General features: G+C 42.7%; 1 protein-coding gene across 4 annotated transcripts in view; it reads right to left on the bottom strand.

Moving 5' to 3' along the window:
• Arhgap24 (Rho GTPase activating protein 24) overlaps window positions 1–18739 on the bottom strand; it is a 633576-nt gene that overhangs the window by 163669 nt on the left and 451168 nt on the right. The window contains exon 1 of one of the 4 annotated variants that reach the window (XM_060381041.1): window positions 10033–10273. The exons of the other annotated variants lie outside the window; for them this stretch is intronic. The gene's annotated coding sequence lies outside the window, so the exon portion shown is untranslated. Of the gene's footprint in view, window positions 1–10032; window positions 10274–18739 lie in introns of those variants that run through there. 4 annotated transcript variants of the gene reach the window in all.

The following is an 18739-nucleotide window of genomic DNA, read 5'->3' as shown; positions in this document are numbered from 1 at the left end:
GTTTTAATCCTGTTTACTTGAGACAATTGGCCTTAAATGTTATGTCATATCATCCTTCCCTGATTTCTCTACTGTCACAAAGACTAAGCAGACAACAAGGTTTGTTGTTGTTGTTCTCTCTCTCTCTCTCTCTCTCTCTCTCTCTCTCTCTCTCTCTCTCTCTGTGTGTGTGTGTGTATGTGTGTGTGTGTGTATCAGTACTGGATTTGCAGTGTTCTGCATAAACCTGGTACTGGCTTCTTACAGTCTTTAGTGACAACAAATGCTTACGGCTCCATGGCTAAATGCTTGCATTAGTTATTTTAGCATTTCTCTCTTTTTTTTTCCATCATAGTTGAGAAAGAGCAAAATCACATGTGAACCAGTCACACCAGACTTGGCTGAAAACAAAAGACTGTGACTAGAGTGCCTGGAAGAATGCTTATTCAATATTCCCCAGGCTAACATATTTCTCAGCAGAGACAAGAGCATACACTGCAGCCATGGAAAATCTGGGAAACTGGAGTGCTTGAAAATACCATTTACACTACATCAAACTGGAGCCCACTCAGGCAATGTAAATCTTTCCCATATGTGACGGCTGCTCGCTGCCCAGCTTCCAGTCCTAAAAGACACTGCAAACAGCCCGCACTCGTTTTAACTTCTAACTGCACCCTGCAGCTGTCTTTATGCTGGCAATTGGAGGGACAATTCTCTCATAAAATGGAGAGATATTTCACTTTGGGAAGAGCAACACGATAACATTTTGCATTGCAGGTACAAATTGAAACCATTTTCATATCTCTGTCCAGGTCTAAAATACAATAAAAAATAAATTGCCTTTAAAATTGTAGATACACTGAAACTCGAGATGGCTGTAACATAAATGATCCTGAATTCTGACTCATCCTAAAATTGTCAAATGTTTTGACTCAGGATATACTTACAGAAACCATTTTAATTCTTCACTATGTCAAGATATATGGCATGATACTGATTTGGCCCATCTCATAAGGAACAAGAGGCTGCCCAAGAAGCACAAGGTAGCCAGTGAGTTCTCCTATTTCCTAAGGATCTGGTTGACTTAAAGAAGGGTGTTTCACGGTGCTCTGTGCCATCTGCAATCACCTGAAGACCCCCGCCAAAATAGCTGGACCAGACTTTTTAAGAAAGGGCTGGGGAATCTTTATTTTAAGTTCTTTGGGTCACTTTCATATCTGCTAAAACGCACACCCATATACACACAGATTTATGGACAACAGTGGAAAAGGACTTGCAGAACCAGGGCTTTAGAAAGCAAGCTGGAAACACAGCAGAACTGGCTTTCTCAAGGGAATTCTGATGTACCCCAAGCAGTGCCTCGCAGAGATGGCACTAGTTCACACGAGAATGTACCAGAATAGCTAGCACCCAATGCCCACGCAGGACTCTGGCAGCCTCCCACAGACACCACGGGGACAGACTTCAGTATGCTGGCAGCACACCGGGCCTTCCCACTGGGCTTCACTGTTAACTCAGCCTTAATGCAGGCTCTGTAGAGTTAGTTATCTTTTGGTTCTACCATAAGTTGGATTTTTCTTCTTGACTACTTTCCAATGCCCAGTTGTTGATGAGCTCATGTCTCACTCAAGTGGAGTTAAAAAAAAAAAAAAAGCAAACAAATGAAGCACTACCACAACAAAGCCAGTCTTATTCCTAACTCCATCTGTCAGCCTGGTTTCATGGGGCTGGACTTAGTTGGTACACCTTTGACTGTTGTTGAGTACCAGGACAGATTTATGTTACTGTGCACTTTTAGCTAAGCAACAATCATATAGAAAGACTTGCGGAAACTTTAGATTGTGTATATGTATGCGTGTGCGTGTGCTTGGGTGTGCACATGTGTGTGTGCGTGTGTGCATGTGTGTGCATATGTGTGTGCTCCTTAAGAAAATACCAGTAAGGTGGCATTGATGTCTTGGGGAATACCACTTTTGGAGAAATGGAAACTAAAGCCTGAATCTCTTCTGAGTTCTCTAAAATGAAGATTCTCCTATGGGATGAGTCTTTTCATCCCCTTATCTCTTTCCTGTGCTTGGGACTCTATCACACAGAATTTTATATTTCGTCTTTCAAGCCTTGAAATCCCTTTAGTGCCGAAGAACGCTAAGCACACTGTGCACTGTAGAGACAACCAAGCTGGTATGTCGACACCCTAATTTTCTACAGCGAGACGGCTAAAAGTAACGTGTTTAAGTTAAAACATTGACATGCTGAAGAATGAATGTTGGTTCTACAAGATCAAGTTTTAAAATGTAATGTTCTTATTCCTTTCTCTACCACAGGCTGAAACTCAACCTAGCAATTTCTTTGAATGGAGAATATTGTCCGGTGTCAGGAACATAGGGTACTCCTTCTACAGCGTGGGAATGGGGGTGTGCGTGTGCCATGCTTTTCATCCTCGGAACACACGTGGGTATCTCTGGAGTTCATCCCACAGAGCCCGGGTCTGGTCTTTTTGGTCCTGGTGTCTGGGCTCCTGCTGGTTTAGCTCTGACTTGTCCTGTTCCCCTTGGGCATGAGGTAAGACAGGAGGGTATTCTGGACACTGCTTCTAAGATGCTCATTTCTAGTAAGTGTGCCCCATGAAAGCATTTAACCTTCATCTGAGGCTTGCAGCCTCCATGTGCCCTATACAGAAAGCGGTTCCCAGGTTCCTCTGATGTTAGGGTGGATCACTCCCCTCTGTGTTTCCAGTCTTGTCTCCCATGAGTCCATCAGGCTGGAAGTAGCAGAACATGGGCTTTATTTGGTATGCCACTGTCTCCCAGTGTCTCTCCATCTCCCCTTTCATCTTTCCTGTGTCTCCCACATCATGTGAATCATGTGCTCTTGGGGCTAGAGTAAAAAAAAAAAGATGTATTTTTTTGCTGTTGCTGTTAGAAGTTAAACTCTAAATACTTAGGTCTTAGGAGGTTGGGCTTTTTGAGCTGCAAAGGGTTCTTTTTGCAAACAAAAATATCCCAAACTCCAAGTTGTTACTTAGAAAAGCCAAAATTCTTTTCTGAATTATCCTTTTGACTGGGAGATAGTTATCATAACAAGAATGAGATGTGGCCAAAGCCAATGGAATAAATAAAGGCCAGAAATTAGCATTTCAAATAGCTAATGAAATGGGACAACAGAAACTGTGACAGCTAGTAAGAGAGCAGGTAACATTTAGTGAAACACTTAAGTTGTTGCTACTTTAGTAAGAAATCCGAATCAGTAAGAAACATACATAAAACGAAACCACTGAGCTATCCTGCTACGGATGCTTATGCAAATATTTGTCAGACATGATACACACCCATTTGTATCAGCCACACTAGAGCAATATTGGCGCTCAACTTTTGAGATTTACTTTTAGGTACCGTCCTAACCACTGGTCATCAAAGACATAAGATAGAGCAACTCTCCTCCAACAATTGACAGTCCAGCAGCAAGGACAGTGGACAGCCTATAAGCCACTGCTGAGTGCCAGAGGAGAGCATCTCAGAAGATGTAGCATTTCAAAAAGATAAGCTCTGGGAAAGGTCCACTCTGAAAAACAAAACAAACCTAACCAAGCCAGAACAAGCAAATAAGTATCAAAAACACCTCCACGTGGTAAGTCACATGGGAAGAGGCAGACATGGAGACCTAAACCTTTATGTGAGGAAGAAGGCTGAGCAGGCAAACCTCCCTGAAGAGAAGTGGGAAAACATTAAACACAGACTTATATCAAGTGCTTCGTCCTTAGCTATTTCTCCCTGTAAAGATATTGTATAATTTGGTGGCCTTTTCTAATCACCTGCTCTACCTCCCAAATAGTGAGACAGAAAGCTATCAGATTTTTTTTTCAATGAGCTTTACAGCACCAGGACTGGTGCCAGATATCTATCTACTCTCACTTTCCATGCTGCTCTGCCTACTTCCCAGCCACATGCCCCAAATTACCTGCTATGTTAGTCCTTCCTGGGCTGTTTCGGCTCCCTCAGGTCAGTCCTCATCTCCAGCTCCTTCTGGCTACTCCTTTACTCTCCCTCTTTTTCCTTCTTCTCTCTCTACCTCACGGTCCCTACATGAAACCCTCAGACTGGGAATGGAAGTCCAGCCTTCCTTTGTCCTCTGTCCCATCACAGCCTGAGCAACGTTGACACAACATTGGTTCAGGAGATTCTTTATAGAAATGGTCATGTTGGACTGTAACCAGACCTCAGGGCCCAGAAATCAGTGTCTGGAAACACAGAGCACCAGACCAACCCTCAACATCCCCCTGCATCTTTCTGTGTGTTTACGCTTATGAAAACATAGGAATACAGAGTTTCATATTACGGAACTCCCATAGCACAATACTGATATTCCTGAGATGTACAAGTAATCTCTGACATGGTTTGCATCGCTTCAGGGAAGCCTATGGTACGGGAGGGGGCGCACTTCATGGCGAATCAAAAACACTTCGTTATTTTATCAAGCATATCACCAATTCCAATTTCAGACCCTAAGTAAGTTTAAAATCAAGCAAATGCGTGGCTAAAAGGCTTCCTATCTCAGCTCATCACTGTACAACAGATTCTAACCACTCCTGGGACTGAAAATTGGATGCAAAAGGAAAGAAAACACTCTTTTTTTTTCTCTGTTGAAAATTTAGGACTATGAATTAATATTCCAAAAACTTTCTAGTATGAATGCAAAGTCCTTAGAGCAGAAAACCCACTCCAAACTTGTTATGTGACCATCAAGAGTTCAGTTACACTAGTTTGATTGTTTTTATCAGTTGAAGTAAGTGAGGGAATAGGTTCTATGCCTTCAAGACTCACACTCAGCTTCCCTACCATGAGTCTGTAGCTTGATACAGTAAGTAATTGACTTATTAACAAATTATTAATAAAATCGACTAACAAAGTAATATGGGGTGCAGAATTCTGATGCTCTGGAAAAGCCCAACTCCTCTAAAAAAAATAACTGCAGTGATCTCTGCGAGGAAGCACTAGCAAAGACATTAACAACAGCCTTCAGGACACACAGACTGGGTAAAAGGACAAATGGCCATTTCATCTACCTAAAGTGAAAGATGTGTCACTTCAGAAAAACTTAATTCCCCCAAGACTCTAGGATAAACATTTTAAACTCTTACACTGAATTTTGTTTTCAATTTAAATCTGATTATGACACTCTATGGAGTCCTTTTAAAATTACTGTTTGTGTGTATGTGTGTGTGTAAGTGTGTGAGTATGTGAGTATGTGTATGAGTATGTGTGTGTGAGTGTGGTGAGTGTGTGTGTATATGTGAGTGTGTGTGTAGAGGTGAAAGGATCACTTGAAGAAATCAGTTCTGACATGACGTCATCTCATTTGTAGACTATTTCCACTATTTTGAATTTAAGAATCACCAGTAGGGAAGATGCCAGCTTCTCCTGCGTTGTGAGCTAGTTACAGGCAACATGTGAACTTCTGAGTTCAAATAAACAAACAAACAAACAAACAAAACTGTGATAATTAGTGTTTGCTCTCTAGGGTGAGAGAGGAGATACAGGTGAGGGCTGGTTTTAGGGAAGACAGCTATGGAGAGGAAAGCAGCAGAGTCCCAGGACGTCAGAGCACAAGTTAGTGAAGGAGCTACCCAAGGCTGTGCAGTGTGGCTGACAGCTAGTTTCCTGCAGGGCTAAGTGTGTGGATAACAGAGAAGCATGCGCTGGAGAAGGAGGCCCTTCAAGACAAACCCTGCTGAGAGTGGCCACTGCCTTCCCTGGCAGCCTCCTTCAGGGAAATCTGACTTTGCAGTGGAATCACACACTGAACTTGAACGCATACTGGCACGAGGGCAACGAGGAAGCACAGGAGGAAGGCAGACATTCTTGTTGGTGTGGAGGAGAGAGTGTGTGGCTGAGAAAGTTGGCGTGTTTGATTACTCCGTGTGACAGAGGACTGAGCATCAATCGTGCACTGAGGAAAAGCAAAGGTGAGAGTAGAGAGGGTGTAATTTGTGAATGGAATCTTGGTTCTGTCTTCAAAAACATTTTGTTTAAAAGTTCCATAAACACCAGTGGCTCAGGAAATGCCTTAGCAAATACTCATTAACAAAATGACAGCTATTTTACAAAGTTCCCAGAGCTTTTATATGTTTATCACTCGTTGGGTACGGGAGACTTCTGGCATAGAATCTTGACCCCTTTCTTGGAGGGGAGACAGAAGCCGTCCCTCCCCTGGGGATTTTCAGGGAACAGGGGACATGGCTGACCTCTTACTCAGAGTGAAGGAAGTTGTGCTCTCTTTTCCTGTCCCGTGAATGCATCTCCTCAGACAGTCATCTCTGTGCTGGAGACCGGAGGAGTGAGAGCATAAAAATGCAGGACCTATGTGAGTTATGGTTATGGACTTTGCTCCCCAATTCTGTGTTTTGAAGGACTTGTTCATTTCAACTACTTCAACATAACCAACTCAGCAAAAATCCTGTGCGAAAGAATGCGCTAACCTAAATTTTATCCCCAAGAGAATATGAAATAATGTAGACTGCAGTAAGAGGAAAGTGCTCTGTTGTCTACAGACAGGCGTGGGACAGAGTAATGCACAGCTCTCTACTACCTTGTTGTTCTTTAACGTGTGTAAAGTGACACAAAGGTTCCCACAGTGTCTACAGCAAAGCAAAGGAAACAAAAACAACAAAATTCCCCCAGAGCCAGGCAGCATATATGCCCCCAGTCTAATTCCACTTTTAAATTCTTAATTGCAGATTTCATGATGCTTTTTCCTCATAGATAGTATAAAATTCCAATTTACTGTTGGCTAATAGCAGCTTTATGAGTTTATAGCAAAAACCAATGAAGTGTTGGCAGTTCAGTGTTAGCCAGTAGTGAATCCGGCATAATAAAATACACAGTGAAGCGTAGCAGTTTCTGGGCTGTCTTGTTTGTTGATACCTTTAAAGGTTTGAATTGTGTATTCATTCAACAGATGTTTCTTGAATAACCACAAAGTGAACCCATGACCTTTGACCACATCACCTCTTAAATTATCCCAAAGCTCTTATTTATATTATACCAAGGGCAGTCTACAAGGATGGACTTCCATTAATTTGAGCATCCTTTCTGAAGGGTTCTAACTCAATGCAGCTTTTTGTGAGAACCAAACAGTGATTTCTTCCATTTAATACCGTCAGAAACCTGCAGCATTAAGTATGCCCGCTCTTTATGGAGCATGAGTTCTGTTCCCTGAATTCTAGTTTAGTAGGAGATGAATCCTGAGATTTCTGGAGAACCCTCCTAAGTTTATGCTGGAAAGGACCATGTAAGATGTTTTCCCCCCGAGGGCAAGCATACTTTGGTTTATTTAAGGCAGCTTCTTTTCTTCCCAGGTTAAAAACTATCTCTCTAAACCAAATGCTCCCAAGCACATATTTATTCATAACATCATTGACTCTAGGTATTTTACCTTGTGGCACTAAAGCTCTTATTGCCAAACAAATGTTGTTTGGTGCGGCAAATTTTCTATGAAGGTACGAGTATGAAAATTAAACTTCGATAAAAATGAGCCAATGACAGGAAGTCCAGCCTCAGTTCACACTCCCAATGTCTGAAGCCTACATTTCAACTGGAATAGCAATTTCTTTCAAGGGAAGACTTTCTGTTGGTCGAACACAAGGAGGGAGCAAAAGCATGCAAAGATTCTAGAGAGTTCCAAAGACATGCAGATCCAAAGTCACCATTCCAATCAAAGGACTTTCTGCAGGGCACTGCATGGAATGGAAGAATTTGCCATCAACATGGTTCTAAAGGAAGTCCTAGGACCAAGTGACTGCCAAAGGATTCTGCTTAATGTTGAATTGTTAATTGTCATGCATTCATACAGCTTTTTTTTTTTTTTATCTGCCAATGGCTTTGCTTGTTTGTTTATCTGGTGTGTGTGTGGTGGGATTTCCATTGAAAATTGGTGGCTTGGTTTTGTTCTGGAATTCAACCTGAAAATGTTAGAAGATAAGAAAATATGTATTGTTATACATTCGACACACATGGCTTGTAAAATTACTTTAGGCCATTTTGTGGCTTAATAGAACTGGCAGGGTAAGATAAAATTTACTCAATAAACCCAAAGCATCCTGTATTAACCATTTCCTTTCCCCTAAAGTCTGGTCTCCACACAGAAAACCAGCACATGCTGGGAGTGCCATTTTCATCTTTAGGCTTCCCCACAGCGTACATACCGTGATGCTCTCCCGAGCTATGCACACTTGTGAACAGCATGCCTATGAATGAGTGTGAACAAGACACTGGAGCTTGATTAACAACAGGTCTGTCCCTCGAGATTAGTTACTCCCTGATTTCCTGACACACACCTCCAGGAACTTACGAGAAGGAAACCAAGTGGTACTTTTTGTATCAGATGTGTTGTGTATTCCAGACTGGGCTCCATGACAACCTCTACTACAAACCACAACTAAGAACCTGGGCTGGAGCCAAACATCTCCCGAACACCCAAAATAGATGTCACTGTGTCTGTGCCCTTTTTCTCAGAAGAGAAACGCACTGCCTCTTGTTCCATCCATAGTTTTATAGGCTTGTTTGTCCTGTTTTGTTCTTCAGGCTCGCATTAACCAGTAATCATGACAGAGCAGTGTGGTTGAAGGGAACTGTTTGCAAACTGTCTGTATGGTAAGTGGAGAATTCATCAGTTTTAGATGGAGAATGGACATAGAAAGAAAAAAACTAATAAAATAATAAAGGAATTTTTGAAAGGGTAGTGATCATGTGAATTTTCAGTAGAAGTAACTGAATCCCCCACAGTGGGACAGGCCACAGAGTGTCAGTGCATAATTAAAAGATGTGCTCATGCGTGTACATGCTAAAGCTGAGAGGCCTGGAAAATAGATTTCTTTTAGTCCTCTCAAGAGACACATAGAAGTATACAGAAGATTTCAGAGAGGTTAATATCTACCAACGGCTGATTCTTTTGAAAGCATATGGCGTTTTCAGGGACAAACTTGAAAACTTTAATTCTCAGAAGCCCACATCCCCATTTCCTGTTTCTAGACCAGCAGCAGAAATTTGAAGTTGTCTGGCCAGGCCTTGTGGATAACAGTGGCACTTCAAATGGCAGAGGCTCTCGGGGTCCTTTCTGCAGACCTCCTGTCCAGGTTGGGCTGTTTCCTTCTTTTGCTCTGGAAGTACCTAGATGTGTCGGTAGCTACAAACTTAGCGGCATGTGTCATCTTGGCAGGAAAGTTGCTCCTTCAGATGGACGAGGTTAAATGTCTATAGCTTTAGCTTGTTTTTCTTACAGCTTTTAATATACCCCACCCTGGCTTCATACTTACTATGTGCTTGGATCTGACCCTGAGCTCCCGATTCTTCTGCTTCTGCTGCCCAAGTACCAGGAATGCAGCCTTTCTCCCCAATACCCAACTGGTGCAGTTTGTGCAGGGAGCATGCATGGTAGGAAAGCTCTCTACCGACTGAGCTAAATCACTTTCAGCGAAGTAACAGACTTACAGGACTTCGTTAATAGCAGCAAAGAGAAGGAAGAGTTAAAATTACCAGTCAAGCAGAGATGCAAACTAGTGGTAAAAACTCTAACTTAAAAAGTCCGCTTTCCACATCCAGCCTTCTGAACCCTGCGCCGGAGTGAAGTGAGGACAACGCCCGAACCTGCCGGCTCCTCCCCCTCCTCTTCTGCGATGTGCTCTGTATTGATTCTATAGTCTAAGTGGAAGATGTATTAGCCCCTCCCCCTCAGATAAGGAAGTCAGCCCAGACCTCCTATCCAACACATACAATGGAAGTCAAAGTTCATACATGACAAGACTGGTCGAGGACAAGGCTGAAGAAAGTTTTTGGATAAACTGCCAAAGATCATTTGGTTCCAGAAAACAAAACAATCCCGACCATTTCAAAGATCAACAGCCACAAAATAGTACAGCTAAAGCCCAAACTACTTCAAAGACTGTGTTTCCTCGCAGAAAGGAGATAAAGAAAAAGGGAATACGGAGGTTAAATGCCCACAGAACACTTGTACCCCAAACAAACGGACCCTGAGGATTTCAATGAGGAAAAACAGTACCTTATAAGTAACTGGTCTTGTCTACACACAGCTGGTCCCGCAGTCGACTCCTTTAACTGTCTACTGCCTTCAGCTTAAAGTTAATTCTGCTGGCAAGCAAGTACAGAGCTCGTCTGGAAAATATTGTTTAGACATAAACTGTTCCTTTCAAAGCAGTGGTAGCTATATTTAAGTTTTCTTGTAGACAGAGCTGTAAACTCTTCCTGTAGCTAATTTTCTTCCTCCTCCTTCCCCTCAGACTTAGTCAGTATCCTCCTATCCCATATATTGAAGAAAGAGACAGAGAAACGGAGGGGGGGGGGATTGTGCAAGGAAATATACCTTAAATAACGTAGTATTTGAGCATTTGGAAAAAACAGCAGAACACAAAGAAGATGAAAGAACTGTAGAAAGCTCACCAGGACCCTGAAGCCTGGGTGCTTTCTCATTCTGTTAATAAGGAAAGTGAAGCCCAGAGGAAGCAGCAAGTTTGATTCGAAGCCATCAGTCAGGCAGCTCAATTGTAGTGGCTCTGTTAATGGAGAAGATTTCACAACTACCAGTTCAGCAATTGTAGAGCACCAGGCACCTGTGAAGAAAAGATCTCTTCTTCCTCTGCATCATTGTAAAGCACACCTTTAAAGGCACTGGCAGGGAACAGTAAGACAATTGGGATGTGAGAACCATCTGTCTGAGAGACAGCATCTCCCTCAGCTTCTAATTCATGAATACTGAATGCTCCCCCATAATTTCTGCTGTCTCTGTATACGTTATGTTCTTCCAGGATGGTTTTAGGATTCAAGAGTTTTCATTCTTGATGGTTGTTACTACCCGTTAGTCCCTACAGCACCCAGCCAGGAAGGGACTCTCACAGGAGGGGGGTTATAATTCACTTGTGATATTCTGCCAGCATCAGAGAGAGGCAGAGACAGAGCTCTTAAGGCTCCTGAACTAGAAACATCTTGACTCTTTGTATAGGTTCTATGTGTGTGAATGTCTGTATGTGTGCACAGGTGCACACACACATGCACATGTGTGGAGACCAGAGGGCAACCTCAGTGGCATTTCTCAGTTGTTTCTTAGACAGCATCTGGCTTAAAGCTCTGTGACAAGGCCAGGCTGGCTAGGGATGCATTTGTCTCTGACTCTTCAGCTACAATGCTGGGCACTTTAAAGTATGGCTTCCAGGGATAGGGCACAGACCCTCTTATTTATAACAGGCTGTTTCTTTGTATCTGCAGTTTGTCCAGATGTTTTTCACAATTTGTTTACTGATTTGTTTATTTATGTGTGCAGTACCATGTGCGGTGTATGTTCGCTTGTGTGAACATGAACTCCGAAGCCAGGAGTTAAAGCCTGGTGTCTTTCTCCATTGACTACACACACGTTCAATTGTTGTTTCAAGTCTGTATCGCACTGGACAGAAGCTCACTGATTGGCTAGGATCCCTGGCCACTGAGCTCTATGGATTTACCTTTCTTTGTTTCCTGAAGCTTTGGGGTTTCAGGTATGGCTTTTATAGTGGTTTTAGGGGCTCAGACTTGCGTCTCCACGTTCGTGTGATAACAGGCACTTTACCAACCGAGCCCTCCTCCCCGGCCTCACGTTTATTCATGGTAATCAGGACTGTGATTTTTGTATGTGTGATGCCGGGCATCAATCCCAGAACATCATGAATGCTAAGCAAGTACTCTGCCACTAAGCAATGCCCTGGACCCTTTCTTTAAACTTATCAATTATATGTACATACATACATACATACATACACACCACATACAAACATACATATATGGCAAGAAGCAAGAGCCAGGGCAAGAGGGTTGCCATGATTTTGGTCTATGTGGCAAAACCCTGTGATAATATATATAATTACACATATAATATTGCATATACTATATAAAATGATACTATATGATATATGATATAACAATAATGTAATAATATGTAATAAAATATAGTAATATAATATATTTTTATATTTTTCCTCCTGTTCTTAAGCTCCTGGAATAAAGACTTATGAGGCTCAAAATATTATTTACAAGTACCTAGTCCATATAGCTAGGCTCTTCTCTAACTAGCTTATAACTTTAAAAAGCCCATTATTCTAATCTACATTTTGCCACAAGGCTGGTTACCTGTGCTCAGGTACCATGAGCTTGCCTTCCTCACATCTTGCCAGCTGTAACCCAGAATGCTTTCTGCCTGCCGGATGTCCCACCTTCTATTTCCTGCTTCAGCTATAGACCATTATCTTTTTATTGACAGGTGACACTTCCATAAGATGTAAGAGATTTCTTCCAAATACATACCTACATATACATAAATATATGTGTATGTTTGAATACAGACATATTTATATATGTATGTATGTATGCATATATAGGCAAGAGGATTGCCATGACTTTGGTCAACATGGCAATTTTTTTTTTTTTGCCTCAGCCCCTAAGTGCTGGAATTATAAGTGGGTGACACCTTTTCTAGATCCATTAATTTGGTTAAATAACACAGATAATTAATATAATAATTATATTAGAACTCTCTCATGTAACATTTTCTAGTTTTATGTAAAAAAGCTATTTTACACAAACTAAAGGTATAATATTCTTACAATATTTTTAAATTACTTTCTGCATTATGTTCATTAAAATTCATATGACAAATATTTATTGTCTATTCATAAAGCCACTATACCCTTCCCAGGTAGAATAATGTGACTGTCAAACAATAGCTAATTTCAATTAAAGTTAAACTAATATTTAAATTCATTTTTACCCTTCAAGTGTGCCCCCTTTTTACACAGTAATACTGACTTACACAAAAGTGCAACAACTCCCTTTTGAGATAATACAAAATACAGAAGGGTCCCCGCATTGCAGTCAGCCTAGTAACCATTATTTTCCCATCTGATTCTGTTCTGAAATTCAACAGCAGCAGCTGTCCGACATCCTGAAATTCAGACAGGACTGGAGCTGGCTATGGTAGTGCCCGTCCACGCCCCCAGCCCCCGGGAAGCTGAGGCAGGAACAGCACAGGTTTGAGGATAACAAAGCCGTTTCAAGAAACCATAAAATGAAAGACAGACAAACGCTCAGGGCACTCAGGAATCATCTCTAAATTGTTGCCCTTTCTGGTTTTGTTTGCTTGGACTTGTCACACAGCTCCCGGTAGTCTCAGACTTACAGCAGACCCCTGCCTCTGCTTCCTAAGCATGGGATTACAGGTATATGCCAACATGCTTGGTGAAGATTACTCATTCTGAAACTCTGAACGCTATTCTTTTTTTGTTTTGTTTTGTTCTTATAATTCCCATTTACTTTTAAGTCATCTGTTGTTCATTAGTTTTGGGCAGAAAATAATGCCCCTATGACCAATAATTATAAAAGTGTAATGCTTCAATGACAATTAAATCTTTCAGAACATATTTTCCAAAGTGAGAAATTAATAGTTATGCTTGCAGTTCTCCAACCTTGAAAAATAAGTAATTGAGATTTAAAACACCAGCCTTGAGAAAGAAATCTTGGAAAAATACACTGCATGCTCTTTTTTTTTTTCTTTTGACACAGTGGCAGCATTCCATTCTTCTTTCATAATTCCCAATCATGTCTAACTAAGCACTATGCCAAGGTAAATTCCAAAGGCAACATCACACGATTCACAGGTCACGTATGGAGCATCTAACATGCATCCATGTAACAGCGGTGTTTGCTGAAGACATTTCCTCATATCTTCTGTGTTTCCCGAGCTCTGCTTGCCACGTTGGCAGGTACCTTACGTCTGATTGGAGCGGCCAAAGGAAAGTGGAGTGAAGCTTTGCAAGAGATGTGGACTGAGAGGTGACTTCTGGACCTGTGCGGAGTGAGGGCAAGTGAATCCGGTGTTTCACGCAGTGAAAGAGGAAGGCGTGAAGACAGCAGGCAGTGTAGAGCTGGAGTGGGCCGAGCCACAGATAATGTAAAAGATTACACTGAGTCCAAGAGCCGATGGCTCTCAAAATATGTTAAGCAACATAGCTCTGCAGCAATTTCAGTGGCCAGGACAAGCAACAGGAAATTGGCCTTCAAACCTATTTTTTCACTCATGGCGTAGGAAGGGAACACGTGCTGTCAGTGTGTAAATCCTATACAATCTGAAATAGCGCGGGTTTCACAGCCTTTTAGGAAACACTTTTGTGCCTCTATATTTAGGTCTCTGGGATGTACTCTAGACGGTCCGGCCCAGCAGTATGCTGGGTTCAGAAGACCACGGTGACTTAGAGGGGAGGAGTCACTGCGCTTTAAAGTCTAGACTCCCAGTGCCGACTCCGCTGGGTTCTTACTGCACAGGGGGCCCTGGGGCAGGCTGTGTGCACGGGTGGTGGACACCCTGACTGGTCCAGTCGTCCCCGCATCGTCTTCTCTTGGCTTTTGGGTGCACAGGAACTCTGCAAGGAAGTGTATGCATTGCACCGCGGAGCTCCCAGCTGATGGCAGAGAAGGCAGCACCCAGCGACGGTTCCCCGGTCACACTGCTCTAGGCTCGGCAGAGATCCCACACACTGGGGCCTTTCCCACTTTGGGCTGGTGCCTGGAGCATCTCAAGTCTCAGCGTCCTCTTGTCAGTTCACAACCTCAGCTTTGTCTTTCCCATCTTCGCCTCACGGCCCGCGCCTCCCACCGTCTGGGCCTGCTCACTCTCTCTTTCTAACTGCCCTGGATTTCTAATCCCTCCTTTCCCCGCTTCCTGGCAACCCGCCTTTGCTTTGCCTCATTCCGGCCCATCTGTCAGGCTCTCACGTGCTGCCCAGTGGTTTCCCAGTGTCTCTGCTCCATGCCTTCAGGGCCTCCAATTGTACCACACGGGAATCGAAAGTTCCTAATCAGGGCCTCCTGCAGGATTTAGCACCTGCTCGTCTTTCGTCTTTCCTTCTGAATTTCCCAACTTCCTGCTCCACGTGTCTAGAACATTCCTTCCACATATTTTCCCAGACCTTCTCAGCCGTCGGGATTCAATACACCTCCTCTTCAGTGAAAAACGGCCTCTGCCGCTCACATCATCCTCCTAGGTGGAAACTCCTTAACCTGTTGCTATAGCTTAATTAGTTTTTCATGGCATTAACACTATCTGAAAAGATCTTTCTTTTAGCTTTTTGAACATACTCATCTGAATTCGATTTCTCGTCTGAAATGGATTCAGAACTCTATCAGAACAGATAAATAAGAGCAGGTCTGCTTTTAAAGATCACAGTGCCAGTGTTGAGAACGGTGTGATATAAAACAGACATTGGGAAAGTGCTTCTTTAATTCACTGGTAATCGTACTTTCCTGCGATCCAAGTGCAGGGCCATAAAGCATGGGGTAATTCACTTCGACTCACTGCACATCCTCCTGTGCTTCAGCCCCGAGGAATCATGGGAAGAGAAGGTGGAGTCCCACAGGGCTCTAGAGAGTCGCATGGATACAGGCTGTCTCTAACACCTTGAACTTGAGCCAAGGGTGAAATCCTGGCCTTGCCAGCATATGCTCTATGGACACACAGTGTGCCCCTAAAGGTCTGTAAGCTCCAGGGCGTCCCTCCTGAACCGCCTGGACTCTGCAGCCGTTGCTGATTCTGTAGCAAGGACAGCCTGGGAACAGTTCTAGCCTGCCCAGGTGGTTTCAACGCGCTGCTGTTACCTGGCAACGCTTCAGGAACAAAAGCAAAATCCTTGCACTTGAGACACATGTGTTTTAAGCGCAAAGGGAGGAGATGTTGGAGCAATGAGCTCACAGGTCATTTAATCTCCCGTCTCAACTTGGATCCACATGGACTCCAAGCTTTCTGTTGAGCTGTAAATTAGATTTCCTCTCCAGTCTCCCGCCCCACAGCTTTCTAATTAGCTCTCTGAGTGAGTCAGCTCCTCTGGGTCCTGGATCTCAGGTTCATTGGGTGATGATGTCACTGGCTCTGAGCACCTGGACCTAGTCCCACCAGAAAGGTGGCTGTGGCATGGCCATGCGGAGGGAGGGCGATTCTTTCTTAGGGGAAAATTGCTTTCCTTATGCCCTGAGCCTCCTCCCAGAGGCCTCAGGGGAGGAAATGGCTTCCCTTACATCTGATGCCACTCGGGAAAATAACTTCATTTACAGCATAAAAACACTGTGTGTCCTTTTAGCGTGGTGTTTATTATATATGAATATAAGCTTATAAATGACATTTATTTTCTCAGTGAATCAAAATGCATTTATTGGTTATCTCCTTGGACAAAGACTTGAATGGATTTTGAGGTTAACATTTGTTTTTTAATTTCTTATTTCACAACTAATTGTATTTTTCTGTATTCAGATGACTGTACAAGCTCCCCCTTTCTTTTCTGGAAGGCACTGATGCTGAATTTAAGGAGGCCGTGGAAGGTGCCGTGTGTGTGTGTGTGTGTGTGTGTGTGTGTGTACTCACAGATCCTGGTAAAAACTTAAACTTTAGAGATGGGAACAGTGTGTAGACTGTAAGGGAGAGAATCACAGGGATAAAGGGGGCACCAATGTCGCATGAATCAAGATTGGAGGTAGCCAGGGAAGTCTTCTGTGAGGGATGGAATGAAAAGGTATTCCTAATGCAGGAGTAGATTAATATTCCAGGCAAGGTAGGGGCACACTTGGGTCACTTTAATTAGCTTCATAAAACTAAAATATGAAATGAGTGATGCTCATAAAACATACAAAAAATAAGATGGGCAAAAGTTATTTTTTTTTAATTTTGCTATTTAATTATTTGACAGAGTCTCTTGTAGGCCAGACTAGCCTCAAAATAGCTCAAAAAAAAAAAAAAAAAAAGAGTGACTCTACCTTCCAAGTGCTGTGATTTCAGTGCACACCCAGTTTGTGCTGTGCTGGGACTAAATCCGGGCTGTCGTGGATGCTAGGCAAGCACTCCCGTATTTTGGCTACATCCCCAGGTCCCATTCTGTTGCTTATAACAAAATCTCAATCGTTTGATTTTACCAATGACAACTCAGGAGCCAGTTGCTGGGGTGAAAACCTGCTAGTTCAGAGAGGCAGAGAAAGCACCCAGCTGACCTTCCTCCTCAGCCAATGTCCCAGAAGGAAGCCCCTCACACTGAATGCCCCTCCCTTCTTCCTGTGCGGCTGTCTACCCGTCCTCCTGACTTCCTCCTACTCTCTATGGATTTTTCTTAATAATCCTACGTTCACTTTCTGTCAGACCGTTGCTTGCACCACCTCTTGATGTACGGCTGACTTTATTTTAATCCTGTTTACAATATTCAGGAAGAAAGCTCTTGGATTAAAGGTGTGTTGTAAGTTGAGTTACACCACATAAGAAAGGGCTTTCCAGTATAGAACACATTTGCAGGGTTCACAGTGTGATCAAATACCCTGCAACACCATTTTTCTTCCAAAGTCAATGACTGATAATCTAATTATTTTTTAGGCCACTGAAGGATATTTCATCAGAGGATATTCTATATTTACAATGCTGAGTGCCAAATAATTCAAGAGGGAAAAAAAAACTTTAAAGGACAACCTAAAACAATAACTCTCTACCGAGTAAGAAACTGTGCTTATCTGAAGTTAGGCAGGGAAGACAGAGTAATAGATAAGAGTTGCAGAATACCTTTTGAGAGCAAGCATATTTCAAAATCCTGGTGGTTCACTACTGACTAATAAACCTAGTCTGAGAACAAGATGAAGCTAGTATTTAATAAATCCTTATTTACATAAGAGACGTTTCTCATACATTGTCTCTATGGACAGAAGGGAGCACAGGCAAACAGCTTGAAAGAGGAAAAACAGCCTCTGAACTTACAATGGTCAAACAGTAAATACATATACAACGCATACATTTGCGTTATGTATACATACACACAACAGCAGCTAAGAAAAACAAGGCTGTGAATTAAAGGGGACAAAGAGGGGTGTGTGGGAAGGCTTGCAGAGAGGCAAGGGAAGGGGAAAATGACATAATTCTAATCTCAAAAAGCAAAATAATTTTAAAAAGATCCTTCTCTTCACATTAAGTTGCCTGTGTCTTTGACACCCGTTTTGAACATTGTTTTTAAGCTTGGACACTGAGTGACGAGACTGGTGGTTATTATTTGGAGTGTGACTTGCCAAAGCCCTAAGAGGTTCCCCAAGCAGAACTGATCAGCTTTCCAAAGCATGACCTTGTTCAGATGGAGGTTCAACACACAAGCGAGGATTCAGCCGCCCTGCATACCACAAATCCTTCATCAAATTCATCTCGGTAATCTAATTACTTTGTAAGCCCGGAGGCCTTCTTTGCACACTCTAGTAGGACAGCGGGTGGAAGCAGAGTGAGAGTGAACTTGGCAGGTAACCTCGTTCAATCAAGTCAGATACTGTTTTGAGCTGCGTGAAGTTGGAAGGATGATTCAGTTTCCGTGACTCGAGGAAGGAAAAGGTAAAAAAAAAAAAATCTATGACCCTGAAAATAGAAGGAGTCAGATATGGCCACACAGGAGAAAACACTGAACTTTTCCTTAAAGGTGAGTGGGCAAATCCCTCCTCCAGTTTGTTTTAATCCCACTGTGGTATGATATGATACACTATTTAAAACGCCACTCACTGAAGGTAAAAAGAGGCCCCATCGTTAATTACAGTGGGAGCCAGGGAAAGCCAGGCCTGTGCTGGGCAAATCTCTCTTTAGAAGATGGACATGAAAACTGACCTTCAGATGACAGTGTCAATAATGAGGTCACAGACTTGGGATGTGGCTCAGTGGTACCATACATGAG

This window comes from Meriones unguiculatus, chromosome 3, assembly GCF_030254825.1.
Source record: "Meriones unguiculatus strain TT.TT164.6M chromosome 3, Bangor_MerUng_6.1, whole genome shotgun sequence".
In the NCBI taxonomy this organism is placed as follows: domain Eukaryota; kingdom Metazoa; phylum Chordata; class Mammalia; order Rodentia; family Muridae; genus Meriones; species Meriones unguiculatus.
The sequence above is the reverse complement of the archived record's forward strand: the minus strand, read 5'-3'. Positions and strand labels throughout refer to the sequence as shown.